This window comes from Condylura cristata, unplaced genomic scaffold, assembly GCF_000260355.1.
Source record: "Condylura cristata isolate star-nosed mole 26May11 unplaced genomic scaffold, ConCri1.0 scaffold00009, whole genome shotgun sequence".
Lineage (NCBI taxonomy): Eukaryota > Metazoa > Chordata > Mammalia > Eulipotyphla > Talpidae > Condylura > Condylura cristata.
The window spans coordinates 39986790-39998915 of NW_004567110.1; the positions used below are offsets into that span (position 1 = coordinate 39986790).

At 37.2% G+C, this 12126-nt stretch overlaps 1 pseudogene; it reads left to right on the plus strand.

Annotated features, from left to right (window-relative positions):
* Positions 1-9353, plus strand: part of LOC101625083 — an 18123-nt pseudogene extending 8770 nt beyond the window's left edge.
* The last annotated feature ends 2773 nt before the right edge of the window (positions 9354-12126 follow it).

The window sequence follows — 12126 nt, forward strand, 5'->3', positions numbered from 1 at the left end:
GAGAGGCTTCACCAGAGACAAAGTAGGGAGCAGAACAGTCATATCGATGAAGTACACTGCTGAGGGGGGCAGCGGGCAGGTCAGGAGAGGTCTGCCGCGCCATGTGGTCACCTACGGGGCAGGCGGGAATCGAGCTCATGTGGAAGCGGCTTTAGATTCTCAGTGCTGTGCTTTAACCCGCTGCGCCACCAGGGAGGGCTCCCATCTACCTATTTTTTAATTGTTTGTTCACCTTACCGCCCACCCCTTTCCATTCCCAGATTGGTAACACCTTGAGAACTGATGCTTTAATTTTTTTATTTTTACAGTCATGAAGTTTCCTTAGGCAGGGAGGGCCAAACACATGTTAAATGGGAGAGCAGCTTAGAAAAAATTCCAGGTGAACTAGTCTTTGCCTTTATTACTTGTGTTTATGGTTAACATGGTTCACAGCAATGCATGCTGACACAGTGTACTTATATTGTAAAAATTCTCCAAATAGTCAGATGTTGCTTGTCAGCCAAATGTTTTGCTTGACTAATTATGTAAGATTTTTAAAATAATGTTTGCATTTTTTTCATTATAAAAATAATGTGTATTCCCTTATGAAGTATTGTAAATAGGATGTGAACTCACTTTTATTAACATTCTGCTGTGTTATCTAGTTCTGAAAAATACTAATCTATAAATAAAATTAGGGTGATTATTTTTCATTTCCATTTTAATTTTTTAATCCTTGTGTCTTGTATTTTACTTGCAATAATTTAGTATTTATAAAGTTCATTCTGAGAACCCCAGTTTTCCTCTAGTCATACCTTTCAATACCAAGGGAAGATAAATGGGTTCTTATACTTAATTGATTTTCTCACTCAACTTGGGGCTTATATTTATGTGTGGATTTTTTCCCCTCAAGTCACTGATTCTGACTGGCTGCCACTTAGTACTTGCACATAATTTTTCCCAGTGCTTTCTTCCTGTCAATTCCTTAGAAGCTTCTGAAAAATTATCAGGGATGCTTGAGGGCATTTGTTGAGCATTAGCTCTGCTGTAATCATTAACCAAACACTTGTGAATTCCTTTCAAAGACGCAGTTTTTAAAAACCTTTTATCTGTAGGTAGTTAGACAAAGCAATTCCACTCAGAGCTGGTGTTTACCATTTTTCATTCAACAAAACTTGCTTTGAACCGCATCCTGATCATTCTTACCTAGGAAATATAACAGAAATGGCAGTATTTCAGCATGTGCAATAAACTGAATTTTAAGCAGAGAATAAAATGATGGGATCAGCATATATTCTTCACCTCAACTAAAATAAAATCCACATGTAAAATTTTATGCTTTCTATTCAAACTTTATTTTGGAAACTCTATATGTATTTATGAATCATATGTGAAATTTAGTATTATTCTGTATATTTGGATGCTAACACCTTTAGGGTGTTAGCAATGTATCAAAAGTGCCTCAAAGAATTCACATGTGTTATTTAAGTTAAGTCTACAGCACACTGATGAAATGTTACCCCATTTTTATGCTGAAATCTTAACTCCCAATTTGATGGCATTTGAAGGTCGGGTTCTTTGGGAAGTGATTAGGTTTAGACGCAATCAGGAAGGCTTGGTATTCATTAGGAAAATTGTACCCTCGTAAGAAGAGACCAGAGAGTCTGTGTCCGATTTTTCTTTCTCTATCTCTCTTTTCCATGTGGGAATATAACATGAAAACTACTGACTGTAAGCCAGGAAGAGAACTTGATCTTAGAATTCCCAGACTCAAGACTATGAGAAATAAATGTTTGGAGTTTAAGTCACCCAGTCAATGTACTAGGTTATGGCTGTCTGTGGAGATTAGATATGAGATAAGTATTCATTGACTACAGATGATGAAGAATAAATTCATGAGGTAAAGTAATTCACACAAAGTCATATTTCTAGTGGGCAGTGACAAGATGGACTATGGGCTCTACTGAGGGTACACCTAACCATGATGCCAAACTGCTTCTGCCGAGAATCAGGTATGGGAAGCAAACCATACCTACTGTGAAAAATTTATCATCCTCATGTGAAGTTATTAATATACTCAAGTCAACCTGGTCCTGGAATTCAGGAAGTCCATCTCATTGTTTTACTCAGCTCAGCATCAAAAGCTTATCCATATCATCCATTTGATGAGATTTTTGCTTTAATTATATTTTACTTTAAAGTAATGTCTTTATCTTTCATTCACTTAAATATGTACTAGACTGGAAGGAACTGAGTATTTTGCTATTAAATACTCATTCTTTTTAGTCACTTATTTAATATACATTTACTTAGTGGCTGCTTTGTATCGGTATTCTTAATGGCATTGGGTAAATATTGATGAACAAAATAGATAAATGTGCCTGTCTTCATAGAACTTATGCTAGGGAGAGAGAGAAAGATGGATAATCAAAAAAAAAAAAAAAAGTCAATACTTAAGATAATGGCCTGTAATGAGAAATATTATGAAGACAATAAAAGAAATAAATGAGTATGTATGGTCAGAGGTGAAATATTGAAGGTGTAAGCATTTCAGTTGATATTTAGAAATGAGTCAGGAACTCTGAGAAGGAACATTCCAGGCAAAAAGAACAGTGAGTACAAAGTCCTTGAGTTGTATTGACTTCCTGTTCCAAGGAATGAGGCATGAATTTTTTGGAGTCACTATCCAATTTTCCTTAGGCTCAGTCTTGGGACATAAACCAATCTGCATGACTGTATTAAATAACCTAATGAACTCTGACCCATGTGCTAGGATATTAAGGATGTCAAGTATCCATTTGGGTTTTGTTTATGTCTTCATTCCTGTTGAACATCATCCATATTTGAAATCTCTCCAGCATTGACTTAAAAAAGGAAACAGGTCCTTTAAATGGGAGAACAAGTAGACAGGAGATGCTGTAAATCACAGCATTACTGATCATGATTAGATTTTGAACATCTTCCAAGTATACTCTGCATTTTTTTCAGTGCTTGTTAATCTGCTTGATTTATGCTAAAAATTATGTTACATTACTATACTCCTTTTGTTTGTTGCTATTATACCACTGTTCTATGTGACAGTGACAGTGAACAGAATGAAGATTGTTAAATTACTAGAGCTTTTACTAGAGGAATTTGTGATGGGCAACTTTATTTTTTTATGTATAATTAAATTCCATTTGAGTCACTAACCCAAATAATGAAAATTCATAGGCCACCAATGATTTAGAACATTTTGCTAAAGAGAACACTTTGCATACAAAATAAGTATTAGACAAGGTCATCAAGGCAGATGAAACAACAAATCGTTTCAACAGTGGGAGAACTTACTATTAAGGGGTCTGAGGCAGAAAGTACTTGCTGTAGATAATATATATGTGTATATATGTATATACATATATTTAATTTTATTTTTTAAACTGAGTTAGCATTGGTCTAGAACACTGTATATGTTTTAAAAGTACAAGTTCACACTTCTCAAATGTGTGTTACTACATCACGCCTAGTACCAAAGACCCTATAATAACCCTCCACCACGGTGCATTGGGATCTCTTTATGCTTTGCTCTCACACACCTTTTGATTCCCTCTGAAACCTCAGCTTTGTAGTCAGAATCCAAAGGTTTAATTGGGTTTAGTTTTGTCTGTTCCTTTGCTTTGTTTCTTTATATTTCACATATGAATGAGATCATCTGGTATTTATCTTCTTCCTTCTGTCTAATTTTGTTTAATATTATCAGAGAAGTCGCACCCATTGGGGGACAAGGCAAGTTTTTATAGGGTACTGAAGTTGCTATTTTTAGACAATTGTGAAAGATGGGAAGAGCTGGTTGTGGAAATGCAAGTGGCAGCAATTTTAAGTTCCCTTTCCCACCTCTGCTTTGCCCCAGCTTTGCCCTGGCCTGGCCCGGCCTGGACTGGACCTTACAGTTGGCAAGCCATTTTGGAAGCATAGTGGACCCAGCATCATTCAGCATTACTACTACTTATTCGATAATGACAGAACTCAGATAGGTGTCCTTTACACTGGTTCATCATGCCTTCATGGGGAGAAGAACTCCAGGGCAATGATGTTATTATGGAGAAGTTGTCTAGTCTGCTGATCCAGAAAACCATGCAGTTTCAGAGCACAGGGCATCAGCCCATGCCTGAGAGCTGCATCATCAACATGATTGTGGGCCAGTTCAAGCTCCATGAAGACTCCCTTATATGATCCCATGAAATATTCCTATTAAAGAACATCAGTGATGAGTGGTTTGCACCAGTGACATGTAGAGGCTTGCTCTGCACAACTTCAGCTACCTTCTCTCAGCCAGGCACTCACACTGTTTCTTCCTTCCTGCACTCCTGGTATTACTCACATCCCTGCAAATCCTCCAAACTTCATACATGAAAGAGCAGAAGAAACTGGGAGGGTCTGGGTGCCTATGCTGCTGCCCTGGAAGTATTGGGCACAGTATTTGGATGTGAGACTATTTGCATCTGATAGAAGTTTGTGTTGTACCAGTGCATGCCTTTGAAAGAAGTAATCAGTGTAAAAGTTTGCTCTCCCGCTCCTGACAATTTGCTCTACTAACCCAAATAAGTGATGGAGAAAGCAGCTACTTCTTGCTCAGTTATTGATTTTCAGATGTTTCAGTGCCTTATTATACAACAAAACCAAGGAGATTTTATTTTAAAAAAAAAAAAAAAAAGGGCTGCTGGGCCCACCCTGGTGGCACAGCGGGTTAAAGCATAGCTCTAAGAAGCTAAAGCCACTTCAGCATGAGTTGGATCCCCGCCCCAGAGGTGACCCACATGGCACTGCAGACCTCTCCTGATCTGCCCGCTGCTCCCTCAGTAGTGTACTTGTTGATTTGCCTGTCCTGCTCCCTGATCTGTCTCTGGTGAATCCTCTCACCCCTCTGCACCTCTGGCCTGTAACCCAGTTCTGTATGCAAAATAAATAAATCTTAAAAAAAAAAAAAGTGCTGCTGCAGCGTGTCTGTCATAGGCAGATTGGTGAACCTTATGGAGAAGAGAAAATGAATAAAGAGGTAAAGTCCAAGATGATCACGTGAGGGAATTAACATTCAAATTCATGTTGGTTATGTATCAGCAAGTCTACAGTGTAAGTAAATTACCTGATGCCATTTGGTGATAGGGAACATCATAGACATAAATGGGAAATAGGACACATCTCTAATGCTAATTTTATTGGAAAAATAGGGTGTATCAAGTGGTCATTTGTAAAAATTGGGAAAGCTCTATAAATTCTATTTTTCTTACCCAGTTGGTGCATATGCCCAAGGTGCATACTTTTAGTTCCAACATTTCTTATTTCTTGGGTATTTGTTGACAATTCAGAAAAGCTGGGTCACTTCTCACCATTGCCTTTGTAAAATAACAGGCTGTGTTTATTTTTACCAACATCAGCAACCATCACTTTTTTTTTAATGATTTATTTATTTATACATACAAGAACTGGGTTAAAGGCCAGAGGTGCAGGGGGTAAGAGGATCTACCAGAGACAAAGTGGGGAGCAGAACAGGCAGATTAACAGAAGTATACACTGAGGGGAGTGGTGGGTCAAGAGAGGTCTGCTGCAACACATGGGTTAGCTCCCTGGCCAGAAATTGAAAGAAGGTAAAGTCCAAAATGATCTCGTGAAGGTATTAACATTCAAATCCATACTGGCTATGTATCAGTGGCTGTGGACAGCCTTACAGTGTTGTGCTTTAACCCTTTGCACCACCACGGAGAGCCCTTAATTTAATATTTTAAAGCCTAAAAGATATTTTAGGCCCTCCCTGGTGGCGCAGCGGGTTAAAGCACTGCACTGAGAAACTGAGGCCACTTCCACATGAGTTCGATCCCCGCCTGCCCCGGAGGTGACCACATGGCATGGCAGACCTCTCCTGACCCGCCCGCTGCTCCCCTCAGCAGTGTACTTCATCGATCAGTCTGTTCTGCTTCCCGCTCTGTCTCTGGTGAATCCTCTGACCCTCCGCATCTCTGGCCTGTACCCCAGTTCTGTATGAATAAATAAATAAATCTTTAAAAAAAAAGATATTTTAGGTTGGTTATTAAGTACATATTTGTTCTAAATATACCAAGTTCATGATGTCTGTAATTCTGGAAAAACCAGTATCTCTTACAATGGCATTTTATCAGTTTTAGAGTTTTCAGAGTATCAGAAATGGTCAAAATAAGTACTGCATTAAATTTGTTGCTTTATCAAATAGATGCGATCCTCATCGCATCCTATTAAAAGTGTTTTTATTCAAAACTGATGATATGTACTATTGATTGTTTATCCAGGTCAAAATACTAGCATTATTACTTAACTATTGATTAACCAACAAATAAATAGTGTTCACCATGTGTCAGACCACATTCTATGTTTTAGTTATTCAGGCTGGAACAAAATAGGAAGACGCTCTACTGGAATAAAATGATCAATTCTGTATAAAAATCATAAGTATAAAAACATGTGTCATACTGGTTAAAACTGACTTCTTTTAATCAACATCAGCTGCTTTAATGGTGTGAAGACAGAGGGATGAAAGGCAGCTTGGATGTTGACAGTAGTGACTGGTGGGAGAGTGAGTAGAACATGTGCCCACGTGGAGGACTTAAAACATAACCACAAAATTCAGATAACAATTTAAAATAGGCCCTCCCCAGTGGCACAATTGATTAGGACGCAGCACTGCAAGCGGGCAGCAGCCGCTTCAGTACGAATTCGATCCCGGCCCCAGAGGTATCCCCATGGCGTGACAGACCTCTCCTGACCAGCCCGCTGTTCCCCTCAGCAGTGTACTTGGACGATCTGCCTGTTCTGCTCCTCACTCTGTCTCTGGTGAAGCCTCTCACCGCCCCTGCACCTCTGGCCTGTACCCCACTTCTATATGAATAAATAAATAAATCTTAAAAAAAAAAGTTAAAAAATAGCCCTTCAAAAATATTTCAGTAAATGGTATTACCTGAGAAGAATAAATATCAGATTTTCACGTGTGGTATAATTGACCTGAGTATTTTGAAACACTTGTTAAGGAAAATATTTTCCTAAATTGATAATATAATTCTTATTTTATTTTTTCACTTAAATGGGAAAAATGTATAAATATAAAAATGTAGGTAAATGGATGGAAAAAAAGGAAAAGTAAGCTAACTGCTCTAAATCTATGTTCCCCTAAAATTTTCCAGGAGCAGTTGATAACTAATAATTAAGGATTTTTAATTAGGATACATGCCAAAACTAAAATCATATTTGGTACAATTGCACTGGCAGCCAGATAGATGAACAGAATAACTGATCCAACATATAATGGTTCACTTTGAAACTAATTGATCTCGGTTTCTAAAATACATTCAAAAGCACACATTCTGTAGGAGCTGGCTCAGTTGTACGATGATGATACAGGTACATTTTAGGTCAAAAACTTCTGCTTCTTTAATTATTGACATGAAAATTAGAGTTCCTATTTAACACTGTATGACCATTACAATAGACCCATTGCAACCACTGAACAAAATCTTAGGCTTAATTGCAGGTATCTCTGTGGGGTCACTTTTGTTCTGAGGTAATGATAGCCCCGTAGTGATGGTATGATATCTCTAATTTTGAGGTAACTGTCATACAAATGATAACTGCAACAATAGTTTAAATTTGTTGATTTACTTTATGTCAGACACTATGCTGAATGCTTCATGCACATATCTCATTTAATCATCCTAACCTAAGCAGCCTAACCTTTTGAATAATAGAGTTTGGAAAGCAAGGGAGGCATAAATTACAAAAAGAAAAAAAAGATCTCCCTTTCAGATCTCAGAAAGGGAGATCTGAGACTTGGGTCAAATTAAACCAATTCCAAAATTACATGTCTATAATCTCAGTTCATTTTAAAGCCCTAATCCATCTGTCCATGCTTATGATATATAAGGACATACCATTTCTACTGTAACCAAAATTTAAATAATATTTGATAGAGTTCCTTGAAGCAATCTTTATTTTGAGTGCATTCCCTAGAGCACCTACCAAATTTCAGCTGGATCAGTGGCTACTCATAAAGAATACCCTAAGAATAATAATCATACAATTTTAGGATTATCCAAGCTTTATTTTAATATTAATTCAGAAACATAAAAAGCTACATGATTTTATTATTAAGATAGCTTTATAAAATCTTATTTCTTTCAATACGTTAAACACTAGGTTAATTGGCTTTGAAGATTTTAAAATCTTTGGATGATTTTAAAAGTGTATACAATGAAAAGACTGAGAGAAGTAAATGAAGTATGCAAAATGGATAAAGATGAAAGGTTAATAAAAGTAATCTGTGACACAGCCAGACCTACCCTATAATCCTGAGCTAGGACACATTTGAGTTAAAGTTTCCTTTAGATCAAAGAAGACAGGCAAATATATTTATCAGATTTAGAGTCTCCAAAAATAAAAATCTAGTATTTAAAAGAAGCACAGTGTTTCCAGATGCCAAATTTCTCCTCTGGGAACTAATAAAGAGGAGTGTTCTTCATAACACCTGACACTTGGTTAAATATGAATTTCATGAAATTGTTTCTTTCACTGTCTTTCATGTTGGGCTAAAGCAGTGAGGTTCCAATTTCCCCAGTAGTCAATGGACTGCATCATAGAAAAGTTGTTTAACAAGCAGCAATTCTCGGAGCCTGACTTTTGATAAGGTTTGGGCTGCAAGAGCTTAAGATCTAAATCATTTGCTTTTATATAGGTTTAAAATTGAGTTTTTTTTAAAAGATTGATTTATTTATGCATACAGAACTGGGGTACAGGTCAGAGGTGCAGGGGTGGTGAGAGGACTTACCAGAGACAGAGTGGGGAGCAGAACAGGCTGACTGTTAAAGCACACTGCTAAGGGGAGCAGCAGGAGAGGTCTGCTGCACCATGTGGTCACCTCCAGGGCAGGTGGGGATCGAACTCATGTGAAAGTGGCTTTAGCTTCTTAGTGCTGTGCTTTAACCCGCTGCACCACCAGGGAGAGCCCAAGATTGAGGTTTTTAATGAAAAAAGTCATGATTCCAACCATGTGTAGAACTTTGGGTAGAACTAGATGAAGAGGAATTGAGTGGAGGTACCAGTCTGCACAAAGGTAAGAAAAGATAAAAAATAGCTAATAGTGGCAGCTAAAAATTTGCTGCCACTGCAAATTATAGTGTTTTAAACAGCTTTTTATTGTCTTGTAGCTTAAAAGGTCAGAAATAAACAGATTTTATTGGGTGAACATCAAGATGGTTGATAAAACTGCATTCCTTTCTAGAAAAGAGTTGGTTTCTTCATCTTTTTCAGATGTGGAAATACCTGCACTTTTCATCTTTTCCCCGTTACCTTCAGAATTACCGTCACTGCAGCGCTGACTTCCTTTGTCACATCTCCCTTCCATCCTGACCCCCGCTGGGAAAGGTTGTCTGTTTTGAAGGATTCATATGATTAATTGGGTCCAGGTTAATCTACCTATCTCAGCTACTTAACTTTAATCATATTTGCCAACTCCTTTTCTTCCTTTTTTTGCAAGGTATGTTTACTCATGATACAGGGATCAGGACTTAGGCATCTTTGGGGACCATTTTAGCTATTGGAAACACTTAGGGATGAGGAAATCTTAGATTTCTTTTCTTCCATTCCTCTACTCCATCCCATTATTACCCTTACTTGTTTCATGGATTTTTGGGGAATTAAGTTCCTCCCTTGCCAATGACCTGAGCAGTAGCAAATATTCTCCATTCTAAAATGGTGACCAGCAGTTATTTAATAAAGACATTGAAAGATATGTGAAGAGCGCTCACTTGTCCTTGGTGGACTGCAAGACTGACCACACACTTGAGTGCTGTCTAGAAAACCAGCACTATTTGAAGAAGAGAATCTGGGGCAAAGGTTGGTCTTGGTTAGATGAATCTGTACAGACTCAGAAACAGCAAAAACTGGGAGCTACATCATCAAAAATTGATGAAGCTGGGACCATATCAGTCAGAACTGAATGAATATATACTTTATTCCTCACTGTAGCTGCTTTTAATAATAAGCTCAAAATTTTAAGTTACTATTCGTGAGAATAAGTGCCAACACAGTTATATACTTGTGCATGTGCGTGAGGATAGGAAAAAACATTTAAAAAATGAAACCTCTACAGATACACAAGATTGAAATTCCTTGTTCATTCCCCAGGCAGGAGTCTGCAATAGTCTATTAATAGTGTCACTTAGCACATAACACTCTGCAGATGTTTGCTTCTGCTGAATTTTTTTCACATGCAAACCTGTTATCAATTATCTATGTTTTCATTTGGGGAAGCTACATCCAGAAGAAGCATTAACTAGAGTGCTGTTGTAGCATTTCTTCCTAGTATCAGCACGTATGTAGGATTCTTTTTTTTTTTGCATAAAATATATGTTTACATTCAATGAGTGTTTTCCTTCTGATGTTTATTAAAATTTACTATCATTCATGAAACACCAGTATTGTATAGACATCTATCTTCCAACTGTGAAGTCTTTAAAATCAGGATAATGGAAATAGTTAATAGTGGGTCCAGTCAAAATACAAGAAGACGGATAAAAGGATGGGAAGGAAAAGAATGATGTGTGTGTTTTCACATGCAAAGAGAAAGCTTGGATTACCAAACTGATCCTCAACACCCTAAAATAATTTATTTTTCTGAAGTGTTTTTGAGCTCTGTTTTGGGCACCAAGTAAAACAAAGCACTGTGAAGATCATTAGATTATATTCAGAAGTCCTGACTACATTGTTGAAAATTTCACATATGTGGGTGTTACTTGTTTTTCTAGAGGGTATTGTAATTGCCCAAGTATTCCAACCTTGAATGGGAAGTAAGTCTCTCTAACCAAAAGACAGACATAATAACATGATAACAGAGTCTGTCAGCATCCTGATCATCCTATGACTTTCGATTGTCTTCTCCTATCTCTACTATGTAACTGCCCCAAACTATCTAGTCCTCAGTTTCAGTGAGCAACTCTTGACTCCGACTCTTGTCATTTTCCTGAACAATAAAAACCCCATTATTTCAGTGTGCTTCCAGACCTGTAGTCCTGAAGGCTCATGTTTTCAACATGACTTTTTATTTGTTTTTCATTTTGTTTTTGGACAACAGGCTAATGTGTTTGAAAATGGTTACCCCAGTTCTGTATGCATAAATAAATAAATCTTTTAAAAAAAAGTTTTCTCCTTTCCTATCTATCAATGCTCTGTAGTTGGAGTTGCGGGGACCACAAAGGGTAGACTTAAAATTACCATTTATCATGACTAGAAGTTCCTGATAAATTTCTAAATTATTGTCCTAGACTCAAAATAGGAGAAATGAAAGATATTATTTTGGGCAGTGGCACCATTCCCCTTAAAGTTGCCCCATATAAACATAAAAATGAAAACAAAGGCACTCTGAAATTTCACCCTTTTGCAATAATGTAACATAAGTAATTGGTTCTATTAGGCAATTTCAGAACAATTCATTGGGTGGAACTCCAGAGGATCCAGGCTTAGGATGGAGTTCCTGGCACCTACAAGCAAATGGTCATCTATCCATACACTAAGTTGGAAGAATGTAAAAATCATAAATTTCTTTATAAATATTTTACAAAGAAAAGAGGAAACTTCCTGAGTGGCAAGCTATTAATTAGAAGTAACATGAAATTAAGTGACAGACAGTCCATTGTTCTTTCCACCATGGCATGCTGTTTGTTTTTTTTTTCCTATAAAAATATCATGTATGCACAGAGGAACTAATCAAAACCATCCACCAGTTTAGCAAGGTAGCAGGATTTAAAAATCAACAAACAAAAGTCAGAGGCTTTCCTATACACAAACAACCAAGCAGAAGAAGCAGAGATAAAAAAATCCATCCCCTTTTCAATTAAAACAAAAAGGATCAAATACCTGGGAGTAAACCTAACAAAAGAGGTAAAAGACCTCTACAAAGAAAATTACAAAACACTGTTAAAAGAAATACAAGAAGACTCCATGAAATGGAAAGACATGCCCTGCTCATGGATTGGGAGAATTAACATCATCAACATGTCCATCCTGCCAAAAGCAATATACAGATTTAATGCCATCCCCATAAAAATCTCAATGACATTCTTCAAAGAAATAGAAAAAAATTTGATGAGATTC